The 21,909-nt window shown below is 38.7% G+C and overlaps 1 protein-coding gene across 2 annotated transcripts in view; it reads left to right on the forward strand.

Moving 5' to 3' along the window:
- The window catches only part of HOMER1 (homer scaffold protein 1), a 399,318-nt gene that overhangs the window by 52,405 nt on the left and 325,004 nt on the right, over positions 1-21,909 (forward strand). The gene's annotated exons all lie outside the window — the stretch shown is intronic.

The following is a 21,909-nucleotide window of genomic DNA, read 5'->3' on the forward strand; positions in this document are numbered from 1 at the left end:
CAAGAATTTTACAGTTTCTTCAGGATGGTTTAGATAAAGGTTTGTCAGCAAGTTCCTTGAAAGGACAAATCTCTGCTCTTTCTGTTCTTTTTCACAGAAAGATTGCTAATCTTCCTGATATTCATTGTTTTGTACAAGCTTTGGTTCGTATAAAACCTGTCATTAAGTCAATTTCTCCTCCTTGGAGTTTGAATTTGGTTCTAGGGGCTCTTCAAGCTCCTCCGTTTGAACCTATGCATTCATTGGACATTAAATTACTTTCTTGGAAAGTTTTGTTCCTTTTGGCAATCTCTTCTGCCAGAAGAGTTTCTGAATTATCTGCTCTTTCTTGTGAGTCTCCTTTTCTGATTTTTCATCAGGATAAGGCAGTGTTGCGAACTTCTTTTGAATTTTTACCTAAAGTTGTGAATTCCAACAACATTAGTAGAGAAATTGTGGTTCCTTCATTATGTCCTAATCCTAAGAATTCTAAGGAGAAATCGTTACATTCTTTGGATGTTGTTAGAGCTTTGAAATATTATGTTGAAGCTACTAAGTCTTTCCGAAAGACTTCTAGTTTATTTGTTATCTTTTCCGGTTCTAGAAAAGGCCAGAAAGCTTCTGCCATTTCTTTGGCATCTTGGTTGAAATCTTTAATTCATCTTGCCTATGTTGAGTCGGGTAAAACTCCGCCTCAAAGGATTACAGCTCATTCTACTAGGTCAGTTTCTACTTCCTGGGCGTTTAGGAATGAAGCTTCGATTGATCAGATTTGCAAAGCAGCAACTTGGTCCTCTTTGCATACTTTTACTAAATTCTACCATTTTGATTTATTTTCTTCTTCTGAAGCAGTTTTTGGTAGAAAAGTACTTCAGGCAGCGGTTTCAGTTTGAATCTTCTGCTTATGTTTTTCATTAAACTTTATTTTGGGTGTGGATTATTTTCAGCAGGAATTGGCTGTCTTTATTTTATCCCTCCCTCTCTAGTGACTCTTGCGTGGAAAGATCCACATCTTGGGTAATCATTATCCCATACGTCACTAGCTCATGGACTCTTGCTAATTACATGAAAGAAAACATAATTTATGTAAGAACTTACCTGATAAATTCATTTCTTTCATATTAGCAAGAGTCCATGAGGCCCACCCCTTTTTTGTGGTGGTTATGATTTTTGTATAAAGCACAATTATTCCAATTCCTTATTTTATATGCTTTCGCACTTTTTTATCACCCCACTTCTTGGCTATTCGTTAAACTGAATTGTGGGTGTGGTGAGGGGTGTATTTATAGGCATTTTGAGGTTTGGGAAACTTTGCCCCTCCTGGTAGGAATGTATATCCCATACGTCACTAGCTCATGGACTCTTGCTAATATGAAAGAAATGAATTTATCAGGTAAGTTCTTACATAATTTATGTTTTTTTTTCTTTCTGTACACTTTGAGGATTGAGAGCTAATCGTGTAAATTACTCCTACTGATCTGATTAAGCCACAGAAAACCTAACGTCTGTTAAAAAAGTGCCTATACTACTTTTTTAGATGGTTGGACTCGGTAAAAGTAACTTGAATGTTCCATATTCATTTATAGATTGTTAGGTTTCTTCTTCTTGTTTTAATGTATATAGTCATATTCCATGTGATTTATGTAAGGTACAGATTTATTTATATTTTTAAATATATTAATAAAAAAATAAAAAAAAAACATACATATACGACTTGTACTCATCGTCCCGCAAGATATATATACAATATACACACTTGTTACAATCAAATCAAGAGAGTGCAACTGATATTCTATGGAGCATCCATAGTAGTTTTAAAGGATTACTTTCTGTTATAATTTTTAAGCTAAACAACTAACATATTAAAGTTAATAAACCTTAATTAAAACCTACTGACCTATATTTTCTCCAAAACGAAGTTTCATAACGTTCTAAAAGTTATATTTTTTATTTGCTGATGATGTCACGTTATCCTGCCCACTATTTTCAGCACTGCATGTTCAAAATACTTAAACCAATAACTTTGTGTTTAAAGCGCCATTTTGAAACCTAGGTATTGTAAGTGGATTGGTACAGAGCAAAGGATACCCACGGAGTGGGTTTGGAAAACAATTCAATTTGCAGACAAGATTTCTGATATACGGTAGAGATATGTTAATGAAATGCTATTGAAAAAAAGTGTATTTGGGGTAGTTAGTAACAGGCATAGAAAATATTTACTTACAGTGGCCCTTTAATATAAACTGTGAGCTTCAATTTGTGGTTAATATAAAAGATTGTTGATTGTGTATAGGAAGATTAGGTAAAATTGAATAGTTTAAACTGCAGACAGCTAAATCTGCATGTAGCTGTGTAGCAGATTAACCATTATCCAGTCTTAAGGTATGAAATGATGACCGTCACAAGCGTACGTTTTTCATGTTGGGTATATTTGTGTAGCATTGGCAAACAAATTAAATTACAGGTATTATATCCCTGCTTAAAGATCATATAAGATATATTTATTGATTTTTGTAAGTTCAATGTCCAACATGTGTAAAAGTTTGGGTATCCTTCCAGATGATCCACTAGTAATTTTTTTTTTTTTTTTTTTTTTTTGTAATTTCCCAGAACCTTAATTGTCTAAATTAACTATGAATAAGCAATGTGTAAAGACGATGGCCTAAAATATCAACATTTAGTTTAATTAGTATCAGCTTAAACAAGGCTCATGGTGCCTGCCCATAGAAAATTATATATCAAATAATAAACCACAAAGCAGGATAAATCACAATATATTTATCCAGAAAGCCAGGGACTACAGCACTCCTTTTTAAATTCTATTTATATAAAAAAATATTGCTCACAATGTAGAACACAGCTGAATCAAGCGCCTTAATAAGATACATAGAAAAAGTTTAAAAATACAGAATAAACCGGACATGAAATGCAGCTGCATCATGCTTTGATAGACTAACAATAAAGGAGGATAATTCAAAGGGCAGATAGTGCCAGACCAACGGCACAAAGAACCCACCAGAAAACCATTCAGGGAGGTATAGCCTGGGCAGAATGAAGAAACTGCCCAGGCCTAATAAGGATCTATTGAATCCAGAGCCCTATAGTCACAGAAATAGAGTTGAGCAGTGTCTCAAAACCGGACTGGTATTAGTGCATAGACACGAAGTTTTAATTGTAAGTGCAGCAAATGTAGAAAAGTTTTTTGTTTTTCTCCTTAAGGACCACTTCATTACAATTCAGCGCCACAGTAATGAAACCACCCGGTGTATAGCAATCTACACTGGCGTTAACTAAAACTATGTAACAGTCTGCTAGTCACAATAGAAGAATAGATCACAAAGAAAAATCAGTGTACTCCCTCAAACCTTGCACATACTTAGCAGCTTGTTGAAGCTGCAACTGTTTCACTAGGAGCAAAATACATCTAGGTGCCTGCTTGGAATGATCCGTCAGTGTGGTGCACCATGTGTGTAGCAACGATCACGTGACCAAGTCAGCCAATGTCTAAATTGACTCTTTAGGCCTAAAGCCCGTGACACACTGCAAGCGATGCGGCACGAGGCCAAGCAGCTGCTTCGCTCTGCATCGCTTCTGAAGTTCAAATATTTCATCTCTGAGCGCTCAGCTACGCGCCCTGACGCAGCAGAGTGCTCAGAGATGAAAAGGCAGGACACACTGAGCGCACACAGCTGCATGTACACGCTGCGTGTCGCTCTGCTTGCAGTGTGTCACAGCCTTTAGTCTAGTAGTGTCCGTTTCAGAGGTTAATGCATTATTTGACTCTTTGTCCCTTTTAAATTGGGACCCTCAGAGGTTCTGTCTCTAATGCTGATCTTTGTCCTTCTGAGACAGCCATATGTCCCTAGACATGCCCACAAACCACTCATAACATTCCCACAAAACCGCAATAGTATTAGCCCCCTTCAACCTCCCGTGTGCCTATGCTTAGAAGGTTCAGCAGAAGGAATCTGTAATCTCATGACAAAGGTCTACATAAATTATGCAACATAACCCATAGATAAGCTAGAAGAAGCATTTTGGAACCAAGTGCTGTGTTCTGAACTAAAAGTTGCAGTTGAAGTAAAAACCTTACCAGCTGTTAAGCATGGGGTGGATTTGTTCTACTTTGGAGTTTTCTGGCTGCCAGTGGTAAGGTAAAATTCTGAGGTAGCGGGAATAATGGATTCTACTAAATACCAACAAATCCCAAAAGCTAATGTCCCACAGTCAGTGAAGAAACTGAAGAGAGTTTGGATATTTCAACAAGATAATGATCTAAACACACCTCAAAATTAACCATGAACTACTTTGAGATTGAGAAATGAAAGACAAAGGTTTTTTCTGTCCACAGATATAAATAGTATTGAAAATCTCTTAAACATGTAGTGTATGCGAGAAACCTGAACTGGAAGTACTCTACAAGGAAAAGTAGTCAAATATTCATAAAGCAGGAAGAGAGAGACTGTCTGTTAGATGGTTTCACTAAAAGGACACTGAACCCAAATGTTTTTTATTTCGTGATTCAGATAGAGCATGCAATTTTAAGCAACTTTCTCATTTACTCCTATTATCACATTTTTCTTCATTCTCTTGGTATTTTTATTTGAAATGCAAGAATGTAAGTTTAGATGCCGGCCCATTTTTGGTGAAAAACCTGGGTTGTTCTTGCTGATTGGTGGATACATTCATCCACCAATGAACAAGTGCTTTCCATGGTTCTGAACCAAACAAATAGCTTTGATGCCTTCTTTTTCAAATAAAGATAGCAAGAGAACAAAAGAAATTTGAAAATAGGAGTAAATTAGAAAGTTGCTTAAAATTGCATGCTCTATCTGAATCAAGAAAGAAAAAATTTGGGTTCAGTGTCCCTTAAGTGTTTCACAGCTGGGATCTCAGCCATAGATGGTGTTACTAATTTCTGACTGGTTAGGATACTCATCCTTTTGCAAATGCTACATTTTACTGTGTGTCTGGGTTTTTTTTTTCTTGGTTTTTTTGCTTTTTAAATCGGTTAAATTTAGCAAACAGCTGTGCATTAAAATTTGCAGAAATATGTTTGTTCAGTGAAGTGGCTGTGTTAACACATTTTGTTGATGCTCTAAATGAAAAGAAGTAATTTGATTAGGAGTGCCCGAATGTTTTCATAATACTGTATCCACCATCAGTCTAACTCCAAGTGCCAGAGACACCATCGCTGGCACCAGATGCATATTTGAGTCTTGGATGTCCATATGACGGAATGAATAGACCTGTGCACCTGAACATTTATACAAAAAACAAAAATGTTTCTAATGGGATTCGAAAAGTGTGAATGTAAAATTCCAATTTATGTTCCTTTAGGTTGACTGAAAGTATGAGTAAAAAAAAAAAAAAGAATTGGAGCAGGACTCCAATATACATTCATAGTGATGCCACACAGGCAACATATTTGCTTTTTTACTGAATTCAGAATCCAATTTCAAATATATTTCTCTGACATGAGCTACAGCGGAAGTTGTAGGCATTTTTATAGAAGTTATTTTAGGACTGGAACATGCCTAATGTCATTGCTAGATAACCCTTTACTGAAAAACAATTTCTACAAATGTTAAAATCCTTGCTAGAGCTTGTGATGCTTTGCACTCCTTGCTAATGAAAACTTTGCATGGGATTAAACACAGTCCTGCTCAGGAGCTGCAGAGAACTGCTGGTCCAAGTATGAGACAGCCAGTGGCTGCAGTTCCCAAGTGGGAATTTAAACATATAGGTAAAGGGACAGTCTACATTAAAATAGTTATTGTTTAAAAAGATAGATAACGCCTTTACTACCCATTCCCCAGCTTTTCACATCCAACAAGGTTTAGTTTAATATACTTTATAGCCTTTTAAACCTCTAAACTTCTGCCTTTTTCTAAACCACTACAGGCAGCCTCTTATCGCATGCTTTTTTATTTGCTTTTTACAACAGGAGACTGCTAGTTCATGTGGGCCATATAGATAACAGTGTGCTCACTCCCAGGGAGTCCAGAGGCAGAATTTTTCCTCACTTTCTGTGATGATAATTTTCTAATGAAAAAAATTCTGCAGGTCATTTTGAAATAACATTCAATTTAAATTTTGTTATTTTTTAAAAAATGTTTCTTGAATAAATTTGTTTCCTTTTCTCTTGCTCTAACATCACAATATAGAAATAAAAAGGTGCATTGCTCACAAGAACATCTTACATTTAGAAGTCACAGCTTTGCAGACTGGGAATGGCTGGGTGCGGGGTTCAAGATCCCTGAGAGCCAGTCACAAATCGCTTTGCAGCGGTGCTCCACATTTAACTGTTCTCTTCAAACAGTACTTTTCTCTGGATGCACTGTGTTAAGGAAAACCTACACAGTGCAGCCAGAGCAAAGCTCTGTTTTGAAGAGAACTGTCTAATGTGGAGCAGTACTGCAAAGTGTAAGTGCTAACAGATCTTGCATGTGTCCCATTCTTTTTGCAGACATGCTGCATTTTCTGCAATGACATCTCAGATCACAACATGTTCTGCCTTGGGGAGTTATTTGAGTTGGCACAACACAGCACTAACTGGCTAAAATGCAAGTCAATAGATAATAATAAAAGGCGTGATCAGGGGCTGTCAGAAGATGCAAGATAATCAGAGGTAAACGGTATATTAATATAACTGTGTTGGTTCTGCAAAACTGGGGAATGGGTATTAAGGGGATTATTTATCTTTTGAAACCATACAAATTCTGGTGTAGACTGTCCCTTTAACGCCTTTGCTTGAAGGTGGGAGTTAAAGAAATAGAATGTGTTATTTTTTGCAATACACTTCCCCTTGAAGAATAATAATAATATAAACAAATGTGTAAAAGGGACACAGATTAGGGAAATAATATAGTGACCTATTTAGCAGTTATTTCTAATGATCTGTGTGTTCTATTTTTTTTGGTAAGCAAAATGACCTGCTTTCTGGCACAGGAGAGAGGCCTTACATCTTACAATATGAATGCTATCTGTCACAGAAATAAAGAGCATTCACGCTCTTATCTTCATTGTTATATAGACTAATGACATCTTAAGAGCACATGATAAAACTAATCTATATCAACAAGGGCTACATCCTTTCATGACTGAAAAGCCGACTGCATTGAAAAAGATTGCTATTGGTTGCAATATTCAAGAATATGAATAAAGAATGGAAGATTATTGTACAGTACTGAAATGGACAAATGCATAGCAAATAGCACATGGTACATAAACTGTTTATCATTTTAAGAGCTATTTTATCATCTTATGATGTGGTTTTAATCTCCGCATTACACAAATATTGATATGAAAGCAGCTTTTCACCCTCATTCACCCTGTGCTTAGGAAGTTACAGATCAGCTTGATCTTTTTAAAAAAAAAAAGTTAAATATAAGAAATCAATTACTGGCTGCTGCAATCAATTAAAACAGCAAGTTCCGCAACACGTACATTCATTTATGTCGGAAGGTTTTCTGAGCAATTTGTCCCTTAAAGTGCCATAAAACAGGTTGAGATCTGTGCATATCCTAAAAGGGCTAATTTATTAAAAATAGTTTGCATACAAAAATTGTTTAAAAATTGCTGGCAAGTATTTTAAAATTTTCAAAAATAAGCAAAATAAATGACATAGCTAAGCTACCTGGGGCAGACAACTCCACAACTCTTATCAGTGTTTAGACACAGGCATTGTATTTCAACTGAGTTCACAGCTTCTAGGCATACTCCAGCAGATAATCCCTATTCACTTTTGTATTCTACCAAAAGCAACCATAGATATAGATACAGCCATAAAAGGAAATGTGTGGGGGAAGTTAGAGCTTTACAAATCAGAAACTAAAAAGAAAGGGTTAATAGCGAGGCACTGCAGTATAAATTTGCAGGTAAAGTAATGAAAGTACATATTATATTTTGTCTCTATCCCAACTTGTTTTATGTCCCTTTAAGGCAAAACAGAACCAATTGGGGGAGGGGGTAAATGAATTAAACATTTATTTGAAAGCCCAGCATGTTCTAGTAACTAAATTACTAGAGATTCTATTTCTCAGCTCTGAAATGTATTACCGTATGAGGGGGTATTTATAGACCCAGTTGATTCTATAAAGAGGAAAATTAAGGTGTATTTGTAACAAGTGCATTTGTTTTTAATGCGTAAAGAAGTACATTTTTATTCATTGTGTATATATAAATATCAGTAGAATTATCTAACAAGGGTTGGTAACTGTAAATAAAGCTTAGCCAGTCACAATATATTATTCAGTATTCAGGTAAAATAGATACATAGATGTAGAATTAACTTAGAACAAAATTAAGTATAAGGCTGTTTACTAAAGGGATATGAAACCTACATTTTTTTTTGCGAACAATTGGCAAGCGCTACTGAGGTGCTGTACCAAAATTGAGCAGGCTCCTAAGCTTACATTCCTGCTTTTTAAATAAAGATATCAAGAGAAAAAAAAAAATGATAATAGGAGTAAAGTAGAAAGTTGTTTAAAATTGCATGCTCTATATCAGTGCTTTCCAAACTGTGTGTTGTGACACATTAGTGTGTCGGTAGCAGTGTGTAGGTGTGTCCCAGCTTCAGCACAAATATATTTGAATTTAATTTTTTTATTTATTTTGGTTTCCGACTTTACGCACGCCTGCCTGCCTGCTATGCATATCAAGTGGTTGACACGTGATTGATACCTAGTGGGTCATAGATCATCTTAACCTATTGGTGCATCTCAGCAGGAACTGAAACTATTCCCATTAGCGGCACATTCTCTCCTGACTGCACGTTTAGTCTCCTTAATCAGGTTGTGATTGCATGTGTAGTCAGTGAGTGGGATAGCAGTATGTGTGCAGCGCAGGCAGCAGTCAGTCGGACTCGCAGAACTCTGAGAGTGGCAGCTTAAAAGCTGAGCTGAAGTCAAGTCAAAGTGTTTTGTTTTTTTTGCAGCTAGCTCCCAGTAGTGCATTGCTGCTCCTGTTCTTGATATATAGATATGAAGTTCAAAGTTTTAGTGGAAGGTTAAAAATGCTTGATGATGAAATGCGAGTGTCTTTAACCCCTTAATGACCACAGCACTCTTCCATTTTCTGTCCGTTTGGGACCAAGGCTATTTTTACATTTTTGCGGTGTTTGTGTTTAGCTGTAATTTTCCTCTTACTTATTTACTGTACCCACACATATTATATACCGTTTTTCTCGCCATTAAATGGACTTTCTAAAGATACCATTATTTTCATCATATCTTATAATTTACTATAAAAAAATTATAAAATATGAGGAAACATTGAAAAAAAAATAGACTTTTTCTAACTTTGACCCCCAAAATCTGTTACATATCTACAACCACCAAAAAACACCTATGCTAAATAGTTTCTAAATTTTGTCCTGAGTTTAGAAATACCCAATGTTTACATGTTCTTTGCTTTTTTTGCAAGTTATAGGGCCATAAATACAAGTAGCACTTTGCTATTTCCAAACAATTTTTTTTTTCAAAATTAGCGCTAGTTACATTAGAACACTGATATCTTTCAGGAATCTCTGAATATCCATTGCCATGTATATATATATTTTTTTTTTTTTTAGTAGACAACCCAAAGTATTGATCTAGGCCCATTTTGGTATATTTCATGCCACCATTTCACCGCCAAATGCGATCAAATAAAAAAAATTGTTCACTTTTTCACAATTTTTTTTCACAAACTTTAGGTTTCTCACTGAAATCATTTACAAACAGCTTGTGTAATTATGGCACAAATGGTTGTAAATTCTTCTCTGGGATCCCCTTTGTTCAGAAATAGCAGACTTATATGGCTTTGGTGTTGCTTTTTGGTAATTAGAATGCCACTAAATGCCACTGCGCACCACACGTGTATTATGCCCAGCAGTGAAGGGGTTAATTAGGGAGCTTTTTGGGGTAATTTTAGCTTTAGTGTAGTAGACAACCCCAAGTATTGATCTAGGCCCATTTTGGTGTATTTCATGCCACCATTTCACCGCCAAATGCGATCAAATTAAAAAAAACGTTAAATTTTTCAAAATTTTAGGTTTCTCACTGAAATCATTTACAAACAGCTTGTGCAGTTATGGCACAAATGGTTGTAAATGCTTCTCTGGGATCCCCTTTTTTCAGAAATAGCAGACATATATGGCTTTGGCGTTGCTTTTTGGTATTTAGAAGGCCGCTAAATGCCACTGCGCATCACACGTGTATTATGGCTAGCAGTGAAGGGGTTAATTAGGTAGCTTGTAGGGAGCTTGCAGGGATAATATCACATTTAGTGTAGAGCTCAGCCTCCCACCTGAAACATCAGACCCCCTGATTCCTCCCAAACAGCTCTCTTCCCTCCCGCACCCCACAATTGTCCCCGCCATCTTAAGTACTGGCAGAAAGTCTGCCAGTACTAAAATAAAAACTATATTTGTTTTTTTTTTTTTTTTTTAAAAAGCATATTTACATATGCTGCTGTGTACTATGCCCCCTTAGCCCCCAACCTCACTGATCCCCCCCCAAACAGCTCTATAACCCTCCCACTCTAACTTAATCTGCGCCATCTTGGGTACTGGCAGCTGTCTGCCAGTACCCAGTTTAGAAGAAAACATGTTTTTTTTTTTTTTTAATTTTTATTAAACTTTTCTGTAGTGTAGCATCCCCCCACACAAAACCAACCCCCCACCCCTCCACGATCTCTTTTTGTGCTTTTGCACAAACAAGATTTGGGCATTTTTTACTAAAAATATTTTCCATAGTGTAGCGGTTCCCACCCGCTCCCGCCCCGTGCACGCAACCGCCCGCCACCCTCAGTGCACGCGCGCGCCCCCTAACGGTCCCGCCCCCCTTGACGTCAAAGGGCACACCGATGGCCGCCCACCCGCCTCCCAAGTCAGCTCCCACCCACCAACGATACCGGCCATCAATGTCCGGTGCAGAGAGGGCCACAGAGTGGCTCTCTCTGCATCGGATGGCCATGTAAGGTTATTGCAGGCATCACTGCAATAACTGGAAAGCAGCTGGAAGCGAGCAGGATCGCTTCCAGCTGCTTTCCACACCGAGGACGTGCAGGGTACGTCCTCAGGCGTTAACTGCCTTTTTTTTTGAGGACGTACCCTGCACGTCCTCGGTCATTAAGGGGTTAATATTCCACCAAATTTTCAGAAACTGTTCATCCCATCAACCTCATACATACCATTAAAATATTAAGTAGCTATTGGTGATATTTTTTTTTTAATTCTTGCATACATACTGTTACTTGTAAATACATTTTGTTATTATATAATTTATGTATGTGTCCGTATCTCTTAAAACAAATTAATTTAACCTCCTGTTTGTTAGTACAACTGAATTACTGTGTCGCAAAATGATGTAGGTCTAAAAAGTGTGTCACCAACATGAAAAGTTTGGAAAGCTCTACTCTATATGAATAATGAAAGAAAAAAAAATAGGTTTCATATCCCTTTAACCCCTTAAGGACCACAACACTTTTCCATTTTCTGACCGTTTGGGACCAAGGCTATTTTTACATTTCTGCAGTGTTTGTGTTTTAACTGTAATTTTCTTCTTACTCATTTACTGTACTCACACATATTATATTATATACCATTTTACTCCCTATTAAATAGACTTTCTAAAGATACCATTTTTTTTTTTTATCATATCTTATAATTTACTATAAAAAAAATTATAAAATGAGGAAAAAAATGGAAATAAACACACACTTTCTAACTTTGACTCCCAAAATCTGTTACACTTCAACAACTACCATAAAACACCCTTGCTAAATAGTTTCTAAATTTTGTCCTGAGTTTAGAAATACTCAATGTTTACATGTTCTTTGCTTTTTTTTCAAGTTATAGGGCAATAAGTACAAGTAGCACTTTGCTATTTCAAAACCATTTTTTTTTTCAAAATTACATTGGAACACTGATATCTGTCAGGAATCCCTGAATAACCCTTCACATGTATATATTTTTAAGAAGACAACCTAAGGTATTAAACTTGGGGTATTTATGACTCTTTTAAAAAGCAACCATTTTGCTACCAATCTATGCCAAAGTTTGAAAGAAATTTTTTTTTTTTTTTTTTTTTTACAAAATAGCAATTTAAGAATACATTTACTGAGAATGTTAAGGGTAACTGCCAAATAACACCCCAATATGTGTTCAGCAACATCTTCTAAGTACAGTGATATCACCCATGTATAGGTGTGTTGGGTTCTCGGGGAGCTAAAAGGCTTTAATTTTAGGGGGCGCATTTCAGTTTTTCAACTTGGAATTTTCACATCTGTCATCATGCACCCATTTCCTATTTAAGTCATTTCTGAAGCCGGTCAATGTAATTTACCCCCATCAAAACATATATTTTTGAAAAGTAGACACCCTAGGGTATTTGAAATGCAGGTATTTTAACACTTTCCATGCACTAATTCAACCATCAGTCTTTGTCAAACTTTTGGGTAGTCCTTTTTTTGTGTTATTTTTCACACAAATTGTACTTTAGGCATGGATTCTCAGTTCCTGTTATGTGCTACTGCCAAAGAACACCCCAAAATTTGTTCAGCAAGATCTCCTGAATACAGTGATACTACCTATGCATAAGTTTGTTGGGTTGGTTGGGGTTTGCAATGCCAAACTTCTGACATGTGTTTTGATTTTTTTTTCAAATTTAACATATCTTCTTTGAGGGGGCTTTTTTACATACCCCAATTTATTTGCTCGCCATGAATGTGCATATATTTTATAAGTTGAGACCCCAAGGTATTGTATATGGGGTGTTTTGATGCCTTTGATGCAACTGTTTTAGCAAAAAAAAATGCAGAAAGTGTGTGGTGGTATTTTTGATTTTTACACACACATTGCTTTTTGGCTATGATTTAGGAGCCTGTTGTAAGTTACTGCAAAAAAACACTCCAGGTTGTTTTCTGCAAGACCTCCTGAGTACACATATGCCCCCCCCATGCATAGGTTTGACAGGGGTTTTGGTAAGAAAAAAACAGCCCCAGTTTTAGACGTTATAAAAAAAAGAGTAGTGAAATGTAAAAATCTGGCACAGTAAAAGTAAAAAAACAACCAAAAAAAAAACTTTTACAGTAAACATAACCAAAAAAAGAATAACCACAAATGTATTTTTCTCTTGTAAGGTGTATCCAGTCCACGGGTTACTCCATTACTTGTGGGATATTCTCCTTCCCAACAGGAAGTTGCAAGAGGACACCCACAGCAGAGCTGTCTATATAGCTCCTCCCCTAACTGCCACCCCCAGTCATTCTCTTGCAACTCTCAACAAGAAATGAAGTATCAAGAGATATGTGGTGACTTAGTGTAGTTTTACCTTCAATCAAAAGTTTGTTATTTTTAAACGGTACCGGCGTTGTACTGTTTTTCTCTCAAGCAGAAATTAGAAGAAGAATTCTGCCTGGAGATTTGATGATCTTAGCGGTTTGTAACTAAAGTCCATTGCTGTTCTCACACATAACTGATGAATATGGGAAAACTTCAGTTGGGGGAACGGCCTGCAGATTACCTGCTTTGAGGTATGTTCAGTATTTTTATTTCTAGAGAGGAATAAGTTCTAGAAAATGCTGAAAGAGCCTTTTTGTATTTGAGGTAAGCCTGATGCAGTGATTTAACAGCGACTGGGATCATGCTTACATAACAGGGTAATGCTCATGTTAATATTCATATTGCTTATTGACAAAACGTTTACATGATTTCATAAATAGGACGTTTTTTCTCTGAGCGAGATAAGTCTTTATTTGGGGCCTAGTTTCCACATGGCTAGTCAGATACTCCCAGGAGTATTTTCTTAAGGCCCCTCTGACATCCAGTACATGGTGGGAGGGGGCCTATTTTAGCTCTCTGTGCAGTTTTAATACAGACTGAGACATCCAGCTTCCCTAGAAGAGTCCTCTGGCATCTGAGAACCATTTCAAAGGGGTTATTTCTGCACAAAATCGTATTTAAGGGCAGGTAGGAGCCTCAGCAGAGCAGTGGCATGGTGCTCAATTGGTTTTTAACGTTTTTCAATCCGGTTTGGGGCCTAAGGGGTTAATCATCCATTTGCAAGTGGGTGCAATGTTGCTTTAGTCCTTTACACATACTGTAAAAATTTCAAAGATTTTACTGTATTTTTTCACTGTTTTGCAGTTTAAGTGCTAGTTTTTTTTTTCTCTTAAGGGCACAGTAACATTTTTGTTTAATTGCTGTTTCACCTTTATTAAAGTGTTTTCCAATTTTGCTTGTCTCATTACTAGTCTGTTAAACATGTCTGACATAGAGGAAACTCCTTGTTCAATATGTTTGGAAGCCATTGTGGAACCCCCTCTTAGAATGTGTACCAAATGTACTGAAATTTCTATAAACTATAAAGACCATATTATGGCGCTTAAAGATTTATCTCCAGGGGATTCTCTGACTAAAAAGAGGGAGATTATGCCATCTAGCTCTCCCCATGTGTCAGAACCTATAACTCCCGCTCAAGTGACGCCAAGTACATCTAGCGCGTCTAATTCTTTTACCTTACAGGACATGGCGGCAGTTATGAATGCTACCCTCACAGAGGTATTCTCCAAACTGCCAGGGCTACAAGGAAAGCGAGACAGCTCTGGGGCTAGAATTAATACAGAGCTTTCTGACGCTTTATTGCCTGTGTCCGATATACCCTCACAATGCTCAGAAACCGAGGCAGGTGAGCTTCTATCTGTGGGTGACATTTCAGACTCAGGGAAGGCGTTACTTCAGTCTGATTCTGAGATGACAGCATTTAAATTTAAGCTTGAACACCTCCGCTTATTGCTTAGGGAGGTTTTAGCGACTCTGGATGACTGTGACCCCATTGGGGTTCCAGAGAAATTGTGTAAAATGGACAAATACTTTGCAGTGCCTGTTTACACTGATGTTTTTCCAGTCCCTAAGAGGTTTTAAGAAATTACTAAGGAATGGGATAGACCAGGTGTGCCGTTCTCTCCCCCTCCTGCTTTTAAAAAGTAGTTTCCAATAGATGCCACCATACGGGACTCGTAGCAGACGGTTCCTAAGGTGGAGGGAGCAGTCTCCATCCTAGCTAAGCGTACAACTATCCCCGTCGAGGGCAGTTGTGCTTTCCTAGATCCTATGGATAAAAAATTGTAGGGTCTCCTTAATAAAATTTTTATACATCAAGGTTTTATTCTCCAGCCTCTTGCATGCATTGCCCCAGTTACTGCTGCAGCGGCTTTTTGGTTTGAGTCTCTTGAGGAGGCTCTACAGGTGGAGACCCCGTTAGACGATATTCTAGACAGGATTAAAGCTCTTAAGTTAGCTAACTCCTTTATTTCTGACACCATTTTTCATTTAGCCAAGCTAACGGCTAAGAATTCAGGTTTTGCCATTTTGGCGCGGAGGGCGCTATGGCTTAAATCCTGGTCAGCAGACGTTACTTCAAAGTCTAAGCTTCTTAACATCCACTTCAAGGGACAGACCCTATTCGGGCCCGGTCTGAAGGAGATCATTTCTGATATTACTGGAGGAAAAGGTCACGCCCTTCCTCAGGATAGGTCCAATAAGTTAAAGCCCAAACAGAATAATTTTCGTTCCTTTTGAAACTTCAAGAGTGGCGCAGCTTCAGTTTCCTCTAATGCAAAACAAGAGGGAAATTTCGCCCAGTCCAAACCAGTCTGGAGACCGAACCAGGCTTGAAATAACGGGAAACAGGCCAAGAAACCTACGGCTGCCTCTAAGACAGCATGAAGGAGTAGCCCCCGATCCGGGACCTGATCTAGTGGGGGCAGACTCTATCTCTATCTCTATCTCTATCATCTCTATCATCTCTATCTCTATCATCTCTATCATCTCTATCTCTATTATCTCTATCATCTCTATCATCTCTATCATCTCTATCTCTATCTCTATCATCTCTATCTCTATCTCTATCATCTCTATCTCTATCATCTCTATCTCTATCTCTATCATCTCTATCTCTATCATCTCTATCTCTATCATCTCTATCTCTATCTCTATCATCTCTATCTCTATCTCTATCATCTCTATCTTCTCTCCACCCAGGCTTGGGCAAGAGACGTCCAGGATCCCTGGGCATTAGAGATTGTTTCCCAGGGATATCTTCTGGACTTCAAAGCTTCATCTCCATGTAAACCAGATAAAGAGAGAGGCATTCTTACGTTGTGTTCAAGACATGCTGGTTATGGGAGTGATCCACCCAGTTCCAAGGGAGGAACAGGGGCAGGGCTTCTATTCAAATCTGTTTATAGTTCCCAAGAAAGAGGGAACATTAAGACCAATCTTGGATCTCAAGATCCTAAACAAATTTCTCAGGGTCCCATCCTTCAAGATGGAGACTATCCGAACCATCCTCCCTATGATCCAGGAGGGTCAATATGACTACCGTGGACTTAAAGGATACTTATCTCCACATTCCAATTCACAGAGATCATCATCAGTTCCTCAGGTTTGCCTTCTTAGACAGTCATTACCAGTTTGTGGCTCTTCCCTTCGGGTTAGCCACGGCACCAAGAGTCTTTACGAAGGTTCTAGGGTCCCTCTAAGGCCATGGGGCATAGCGGTGGCTCCTTACCTAGACTGCGATTTGAAAAGTCGACGCCTGTATCAAAATGTTGAGTCTCATACGGACATTGTTCTGGCTTTTCTGAGGTCTCACGGGTGGAAGGTTGACAGAGGTCAGGTTATCAAAGCTTCTAACTTCCTGCCGTGCTCTTCATTCCACTTCTCGGCCGTCAGTGGCTCAGTGTATGGAAGTAATTGGCCTAATGGTAGCGGCAATGGACATAGTTCCATTTGCCCGCCTACATCTCAGACCACTGCAACTTTGCATGCACAATCGGTGGAATGGGGATTACACAGATTTGTCCCCTCTGCTAAATCTGGATCAAGAGACCAGGGATTCTCTTCTCTAGTGGTTCTCTCGGGTCCATCTGTCCAGGGGAATGAGTTTCTGCAGGCCAGAGTGGACTATAGTCACGACAGATGCCAGCCTTCTGGGCTGGGGCGCAGTCTGGAACTCAATGAAGGCTCAGGGTTCGTGGAATCGGGAGGAAGCCCTCCTTCCGATAAACATTCTGGAACTGAGAGCGATATTCAATGCTCTTCAGGCTTGGCCTCAACTAGCTGCAGTCAGGTTCATCAGATTTCAGTCGGACAATATCACGACTGTAGCCTATATCAACCATCAGGGGGGGACAAGAAGCCCCCTGGCAATGTTGGAGGTTTCAGAGATAATTCTATGGGCAGAGGTTCACTCTTGCCATCTCTCAGCTATCCATATCCCAGGAGTAGAGAACTGGGAGGCGGATTTTCTAAGTCGGCAGACTTTTCATCCGGGGGAGTGGGAGCTCCAGCCGGAGGTATTTGCCCAGCTGATTCAACTATGGAGCAAACCAGAAGAATTTCCTCTCCTCCCTCGTCTGATTGCCAAGATCAAGCAGGAGAGAGCTTCAGTGATTTTGATAGCACCTGCGTGGCCACACAGGACTTGGTATGCAGATCTGGTGGATATGTCATCCCTTCCACCATGGACTCTGCCGCTGAGACAGGACCTTCTACTCCAAGGTCCATTCAAACATCCAAATCTAATTTCTCTGCGGCTGACTGCTTGGAGATTGAACGCTTGATTTTACCAAAACGTGGTTTCTCCGAGTCGGTCATTGATACCTTAATTCAGGCTCGAAAGCCTGTCACCAGGAAAATCTATCATAAGATATGGTGTGAATCCAAGGGTTACTCATGGAGTAAGGTTAGGATTCCTAGGATATTATCCTTTCTCCAAGAAGGATTGGAGAAGGGATTGTCAGCTAGTTCCTTAAAGGGACAGATTTCTGCTCTGTCTATTCTTCTGCACAAGCGTCTGGCAGATGTTCCAGACGTTAAGGCGTTTTGTCAGGCTTTAGTTAGAATCAAGCCTCTGTTTAAACCTGTTGCTCCGCCATGGCGTTTAAATTTAGTTCTTAAAGTTCTTCAAGGGGTTCAGTTTGAACCTCTGCATTCCATAGATATTAAGCTTTTATCTTGGAAAGTTCTGTTTTTGTGGAAAGTTCTGTTTTTGGTAGCTATCTCTTCGGCTCGAAGAGTTTCAGAGTTATCTGCCTTACAGTGTGATTCCCCTTATCTGATATTCCATACAGATAAGGTAGTGTTGTGTACCAAACCTGGATTTCTTCCTAAGGTGGTATCTAATAAGAATATCAATCAGGAGATTGTAGTTCCGTCACTGTGTCCTAATCCTTCTTCAAAGAAGGAACGTCTGTTACACAATCTTGACGTGGTTCGTGCTTTAAAGTTTTTTTATTTACAAGCTACGAAGGATTTTCGTCAAACATCTGCATTGTTTGTTGTCTACTCTGGACAGAGGAGAGGCCAAAAGGCTTCAGCATCTTCTCTTTCTTTTTGGCTGAGAAGCATAATCCGTTTCGCTTATGAGACTGCTGGCCAGCAGCCTCCTGAAAGAATTACAGCTCATTCCACTAGAGCGGTAGCTTCCACATGGTCTTTTAAAAATGAGGCCTCTGTTGAACAGATTTGTAAGGCGGCGACTTGGTCTTCGCTTCAAACTTTTTCTAAATTCTACAAATTTGATACTTTTGCTATTTTTGGGAGAAAGGTCTTGCAGGCAGTGGTGCCTTCCGTTTAAGTTCCTGCCTTGTCCCTTCCTTCATCCATGTCCTAAAGCTTTGGTATTGGTATCCCACAAGTAATGGGTGAACCCGTGGTCTGGATACACCTTACAAGAGAAAACAAAATGTACCCTATAGTTTCTCCTTTTTCTTGCTTGTCTTCGGTCGAATGACTGGGGGTTGCAGTTAGGGGAGGAGCTATATAGACGGCTCTGCTGTGGGTGTCCTCTTGCAACTTCCTGTTGGGAAGGAGAACATCCCACAAGTAATGGATGAACCCGTGGACTGGATACACCACAAGAGAAAGAAAGATATTTATCAGGTAAGCATAAATTTTGTTTTTTCTTCTCCCTGCTCTACAGGTTTTTTTCCTCCTAAAGGGATAATGCTGTTCTTGTTCTTTACTTGTGCAGCCAGTTGTTCTTCCTCCGAATAACTATCAGACGAATCCTGCAAAGAAAAAGAGGGAAGAGAAGAGAGAGAGAAACATAAGATACACTCCCGGGGTCTGGATCTGATGTATCACCTTCTGTTGAGGAAAAGCCCACATGCTTTGTAGTCTTGCCTTTCAAGATAGATTTGGGAACTGTCGCTTTACCCATTTTCTCTTTTCTATTTTTTTTCTTCATGATCAGACTCATCTGTATGTTTCTTTCTATTATGGAAACGTCTTGGCTTCCTGATGAACCTTGACCAATCATACACCTTATTAAGGTAATCCTCAGTCTCTATTGATTTTTTGACTCTTTTGAGCTGCAAGTTCATTGTCAGATTTTTTGATTCTCAGCTTCATGCTGATCTTTGAACCATGATATTTTTCATTTGTTTTAAACATTTTCAATTCAGATTTTGCACTCATGATTTTTTCTTTTAAAGCATCTCTTTTATTAGACTTGCTTCTGGCCAGAACATCCAACAACGTTAATGAGCAAGTGGTTAAAGCATTTTTCCATTCCTGTTCTAATTCCTCATCCTCCAAATCATATGATGGAAATTTTTTGATGTGTAACCCCCTGGGTATTCTTTCAACATCAATATAATGCTCAAAAGTCACTTGATCCACATTAACCTCAAATCAGTCAAAATAAGTTTGTCCATTTGCTTAAATAAACTTTTCATATCTCTGGGAGCACGTTCCACACTTCCTGTTTTTGAAAATACCTTATCAAAGTAACTCTTCCTATTTTCAATGTTAAAGATCAATTTCTTCAAACTTATGTTTTCATCCTCCATTTTTGAATGTGCTTATCAAATTATTCCCCAATAAACGTCCAATAATTAAAGTATCTTCACCCCAAAAAATGTTAAACCGAACGGCAATTAATCTTTTAATGTGTTAGCTGCCTTGATACCATAGGACTATGCTCTTTCTGTCCTGTAAACCACACTTTTCAAATTAAATGTGTAATCTTAATTTTCACATGAGTAATATTCATTTGATGCTATCTTTTATGCCACATACAGGGAAACAAGGAGGGCTTAAATTCTTTCACATGCCCCCACATCCCTGTTCAATGGTAGCTACGTATATTGCTTTTTATTAACAGTAGAACTAAATGTTGCAATTGGTTCTTATTACGCCCTAGCAGACAGGCAATATATTGGTAGATGTTGTTTGCAGCTTAAGCCCACAAATACAATTACCATTAACATGAATGTTCAGACAGGCAATATATTGGCAGATGTCATTTACAACTTGAGCCCAAAAATGCAATTACCGGGCTCCAGGGCTTGTGATTGCCTTACTTTATTATCACCAGCAATATATATCAAACTCACAACCCTCGTATTAGGTGACAGCCAAAAAATTGATAAAACCGCATTTGGTCAAATCAACCGGTCACAATATTCCACAGGTAATAATACTCATCAATGTTCTGATCTCATAAACTTAATTTTTGATTGCAGACACAGTTTACTTCCGTGATGTATAACGATTTCTGCCGAGCCAGCTCCTAATGCGACTGATCCGGGCTGATAGATTTGTGATATTTGCCTCGTTCTTTCACCAATAAGCAATAAGATTTGTCAAACTCACAATCCTCGTTTGTAGAGACAATCCAAATGCTTAAAACATATTGAGGATAAATTTACCAATTGCAACATTACTTAAAACATCAAATGAAAACATGCATAAATGTTCCGATCTCATGACTTTTATACTTGCTTGCAGACACGGTCCACTTACTTCAATAATGAATGACGATTCCTACCGAGCCAGCGTTACGTTGCTCCCAATGCGACCAAACCAATCCTCAACGCTGCTCCAGGCCTGATGCCGACATTCTTCCTCCACGGGTGGACACAGTGCAATGCAATTGTTTGGGGCGTAACTGAATATTTTGACGTGGTGCACAATTCGCCAAAATATTTATGTATATAGTGTTTTTGGTTCCTAGCCAGGCTAGGAGTCAATATGGTCTCAGACCTATGCTCCTCCCCTCGCAGGTATGATTTAAACACATTACCCAATTCTGGGTTAGATCCCAAATCACACCATACCGACCTTTCAAATTCCATAGAATCAAAAGCTTTTTAACTAGTTGGGGTTTTAAACCATGCCTAGCTCGCCCGCCTACCCCATGGGAAACCATCTTGTGCCAAGGTAACAGACTCCATAGGCCCTTATCCATACATTATTCATTATTTGGGGGGGTATTGTTTTCTGAAACTCCACCTCGCTTACAGCGATGGGAGTCTCTTTTGGGTAGTCCGGTGTCCCCTCATATTTGGAGACGTACTCTGGAATTCACTCAAAAAGCAATCCATTGTACAACACTATACGGGACTTTTTACAAACTCTTAGCTCACTGGTATTATGTCCCTACTGGGTTAGCTAGGATGTTTCCTAATGCATCCCCTGGCTGTTGGAGAGGTTGTGGTCAGAGAGGTAAAACGATGCACATTTGGTGGGAGTGCCCTAAGATTTGTCCCCTGTGGAACACATTCTTTTTAGTTCTATCCAACATGGGTATATCCCTGCCCAGGTCTCCATCCATAGCCCTGCTACATATAGACATACACGCTTTACCGAAACACCATGCATATATATGTATTTACCTATTTACGACTGTTAAAAACTCCATTGCTTGTGCCTGTAAAAAGGATTCTCCCCCAAACTGGGCTAGAGCCTGCAATACCATGGCATACATATATACAATGGAGAAGGATATTTACTATAAGTTAGATAACTCAGTCCTCATTGAACTTATTTGGGGCGGACTGGAAAAACAAATATGACACAGAGTGGAGACCCAACCCCTTGAACCCTGATTGAGCTAGAACCTGTAGAGTGAGTGAGATCCGAGATCCCCTAACCCT

The sequence above is a fragment of the Bombina bombina genome, chromosome 2, assembly GCF_027579735.1.
Source record: "Bombina bombina isolate aBomBom1 chromosome 2, aBomBom1.pri, whole genome shotgun sequence".
Classification (NCBI taxonomy): Eukaryota; Metazoa; Chordata; class Amphibia; order Anura; family Bombinatoridae; genus Bombina; species Bombina bombina.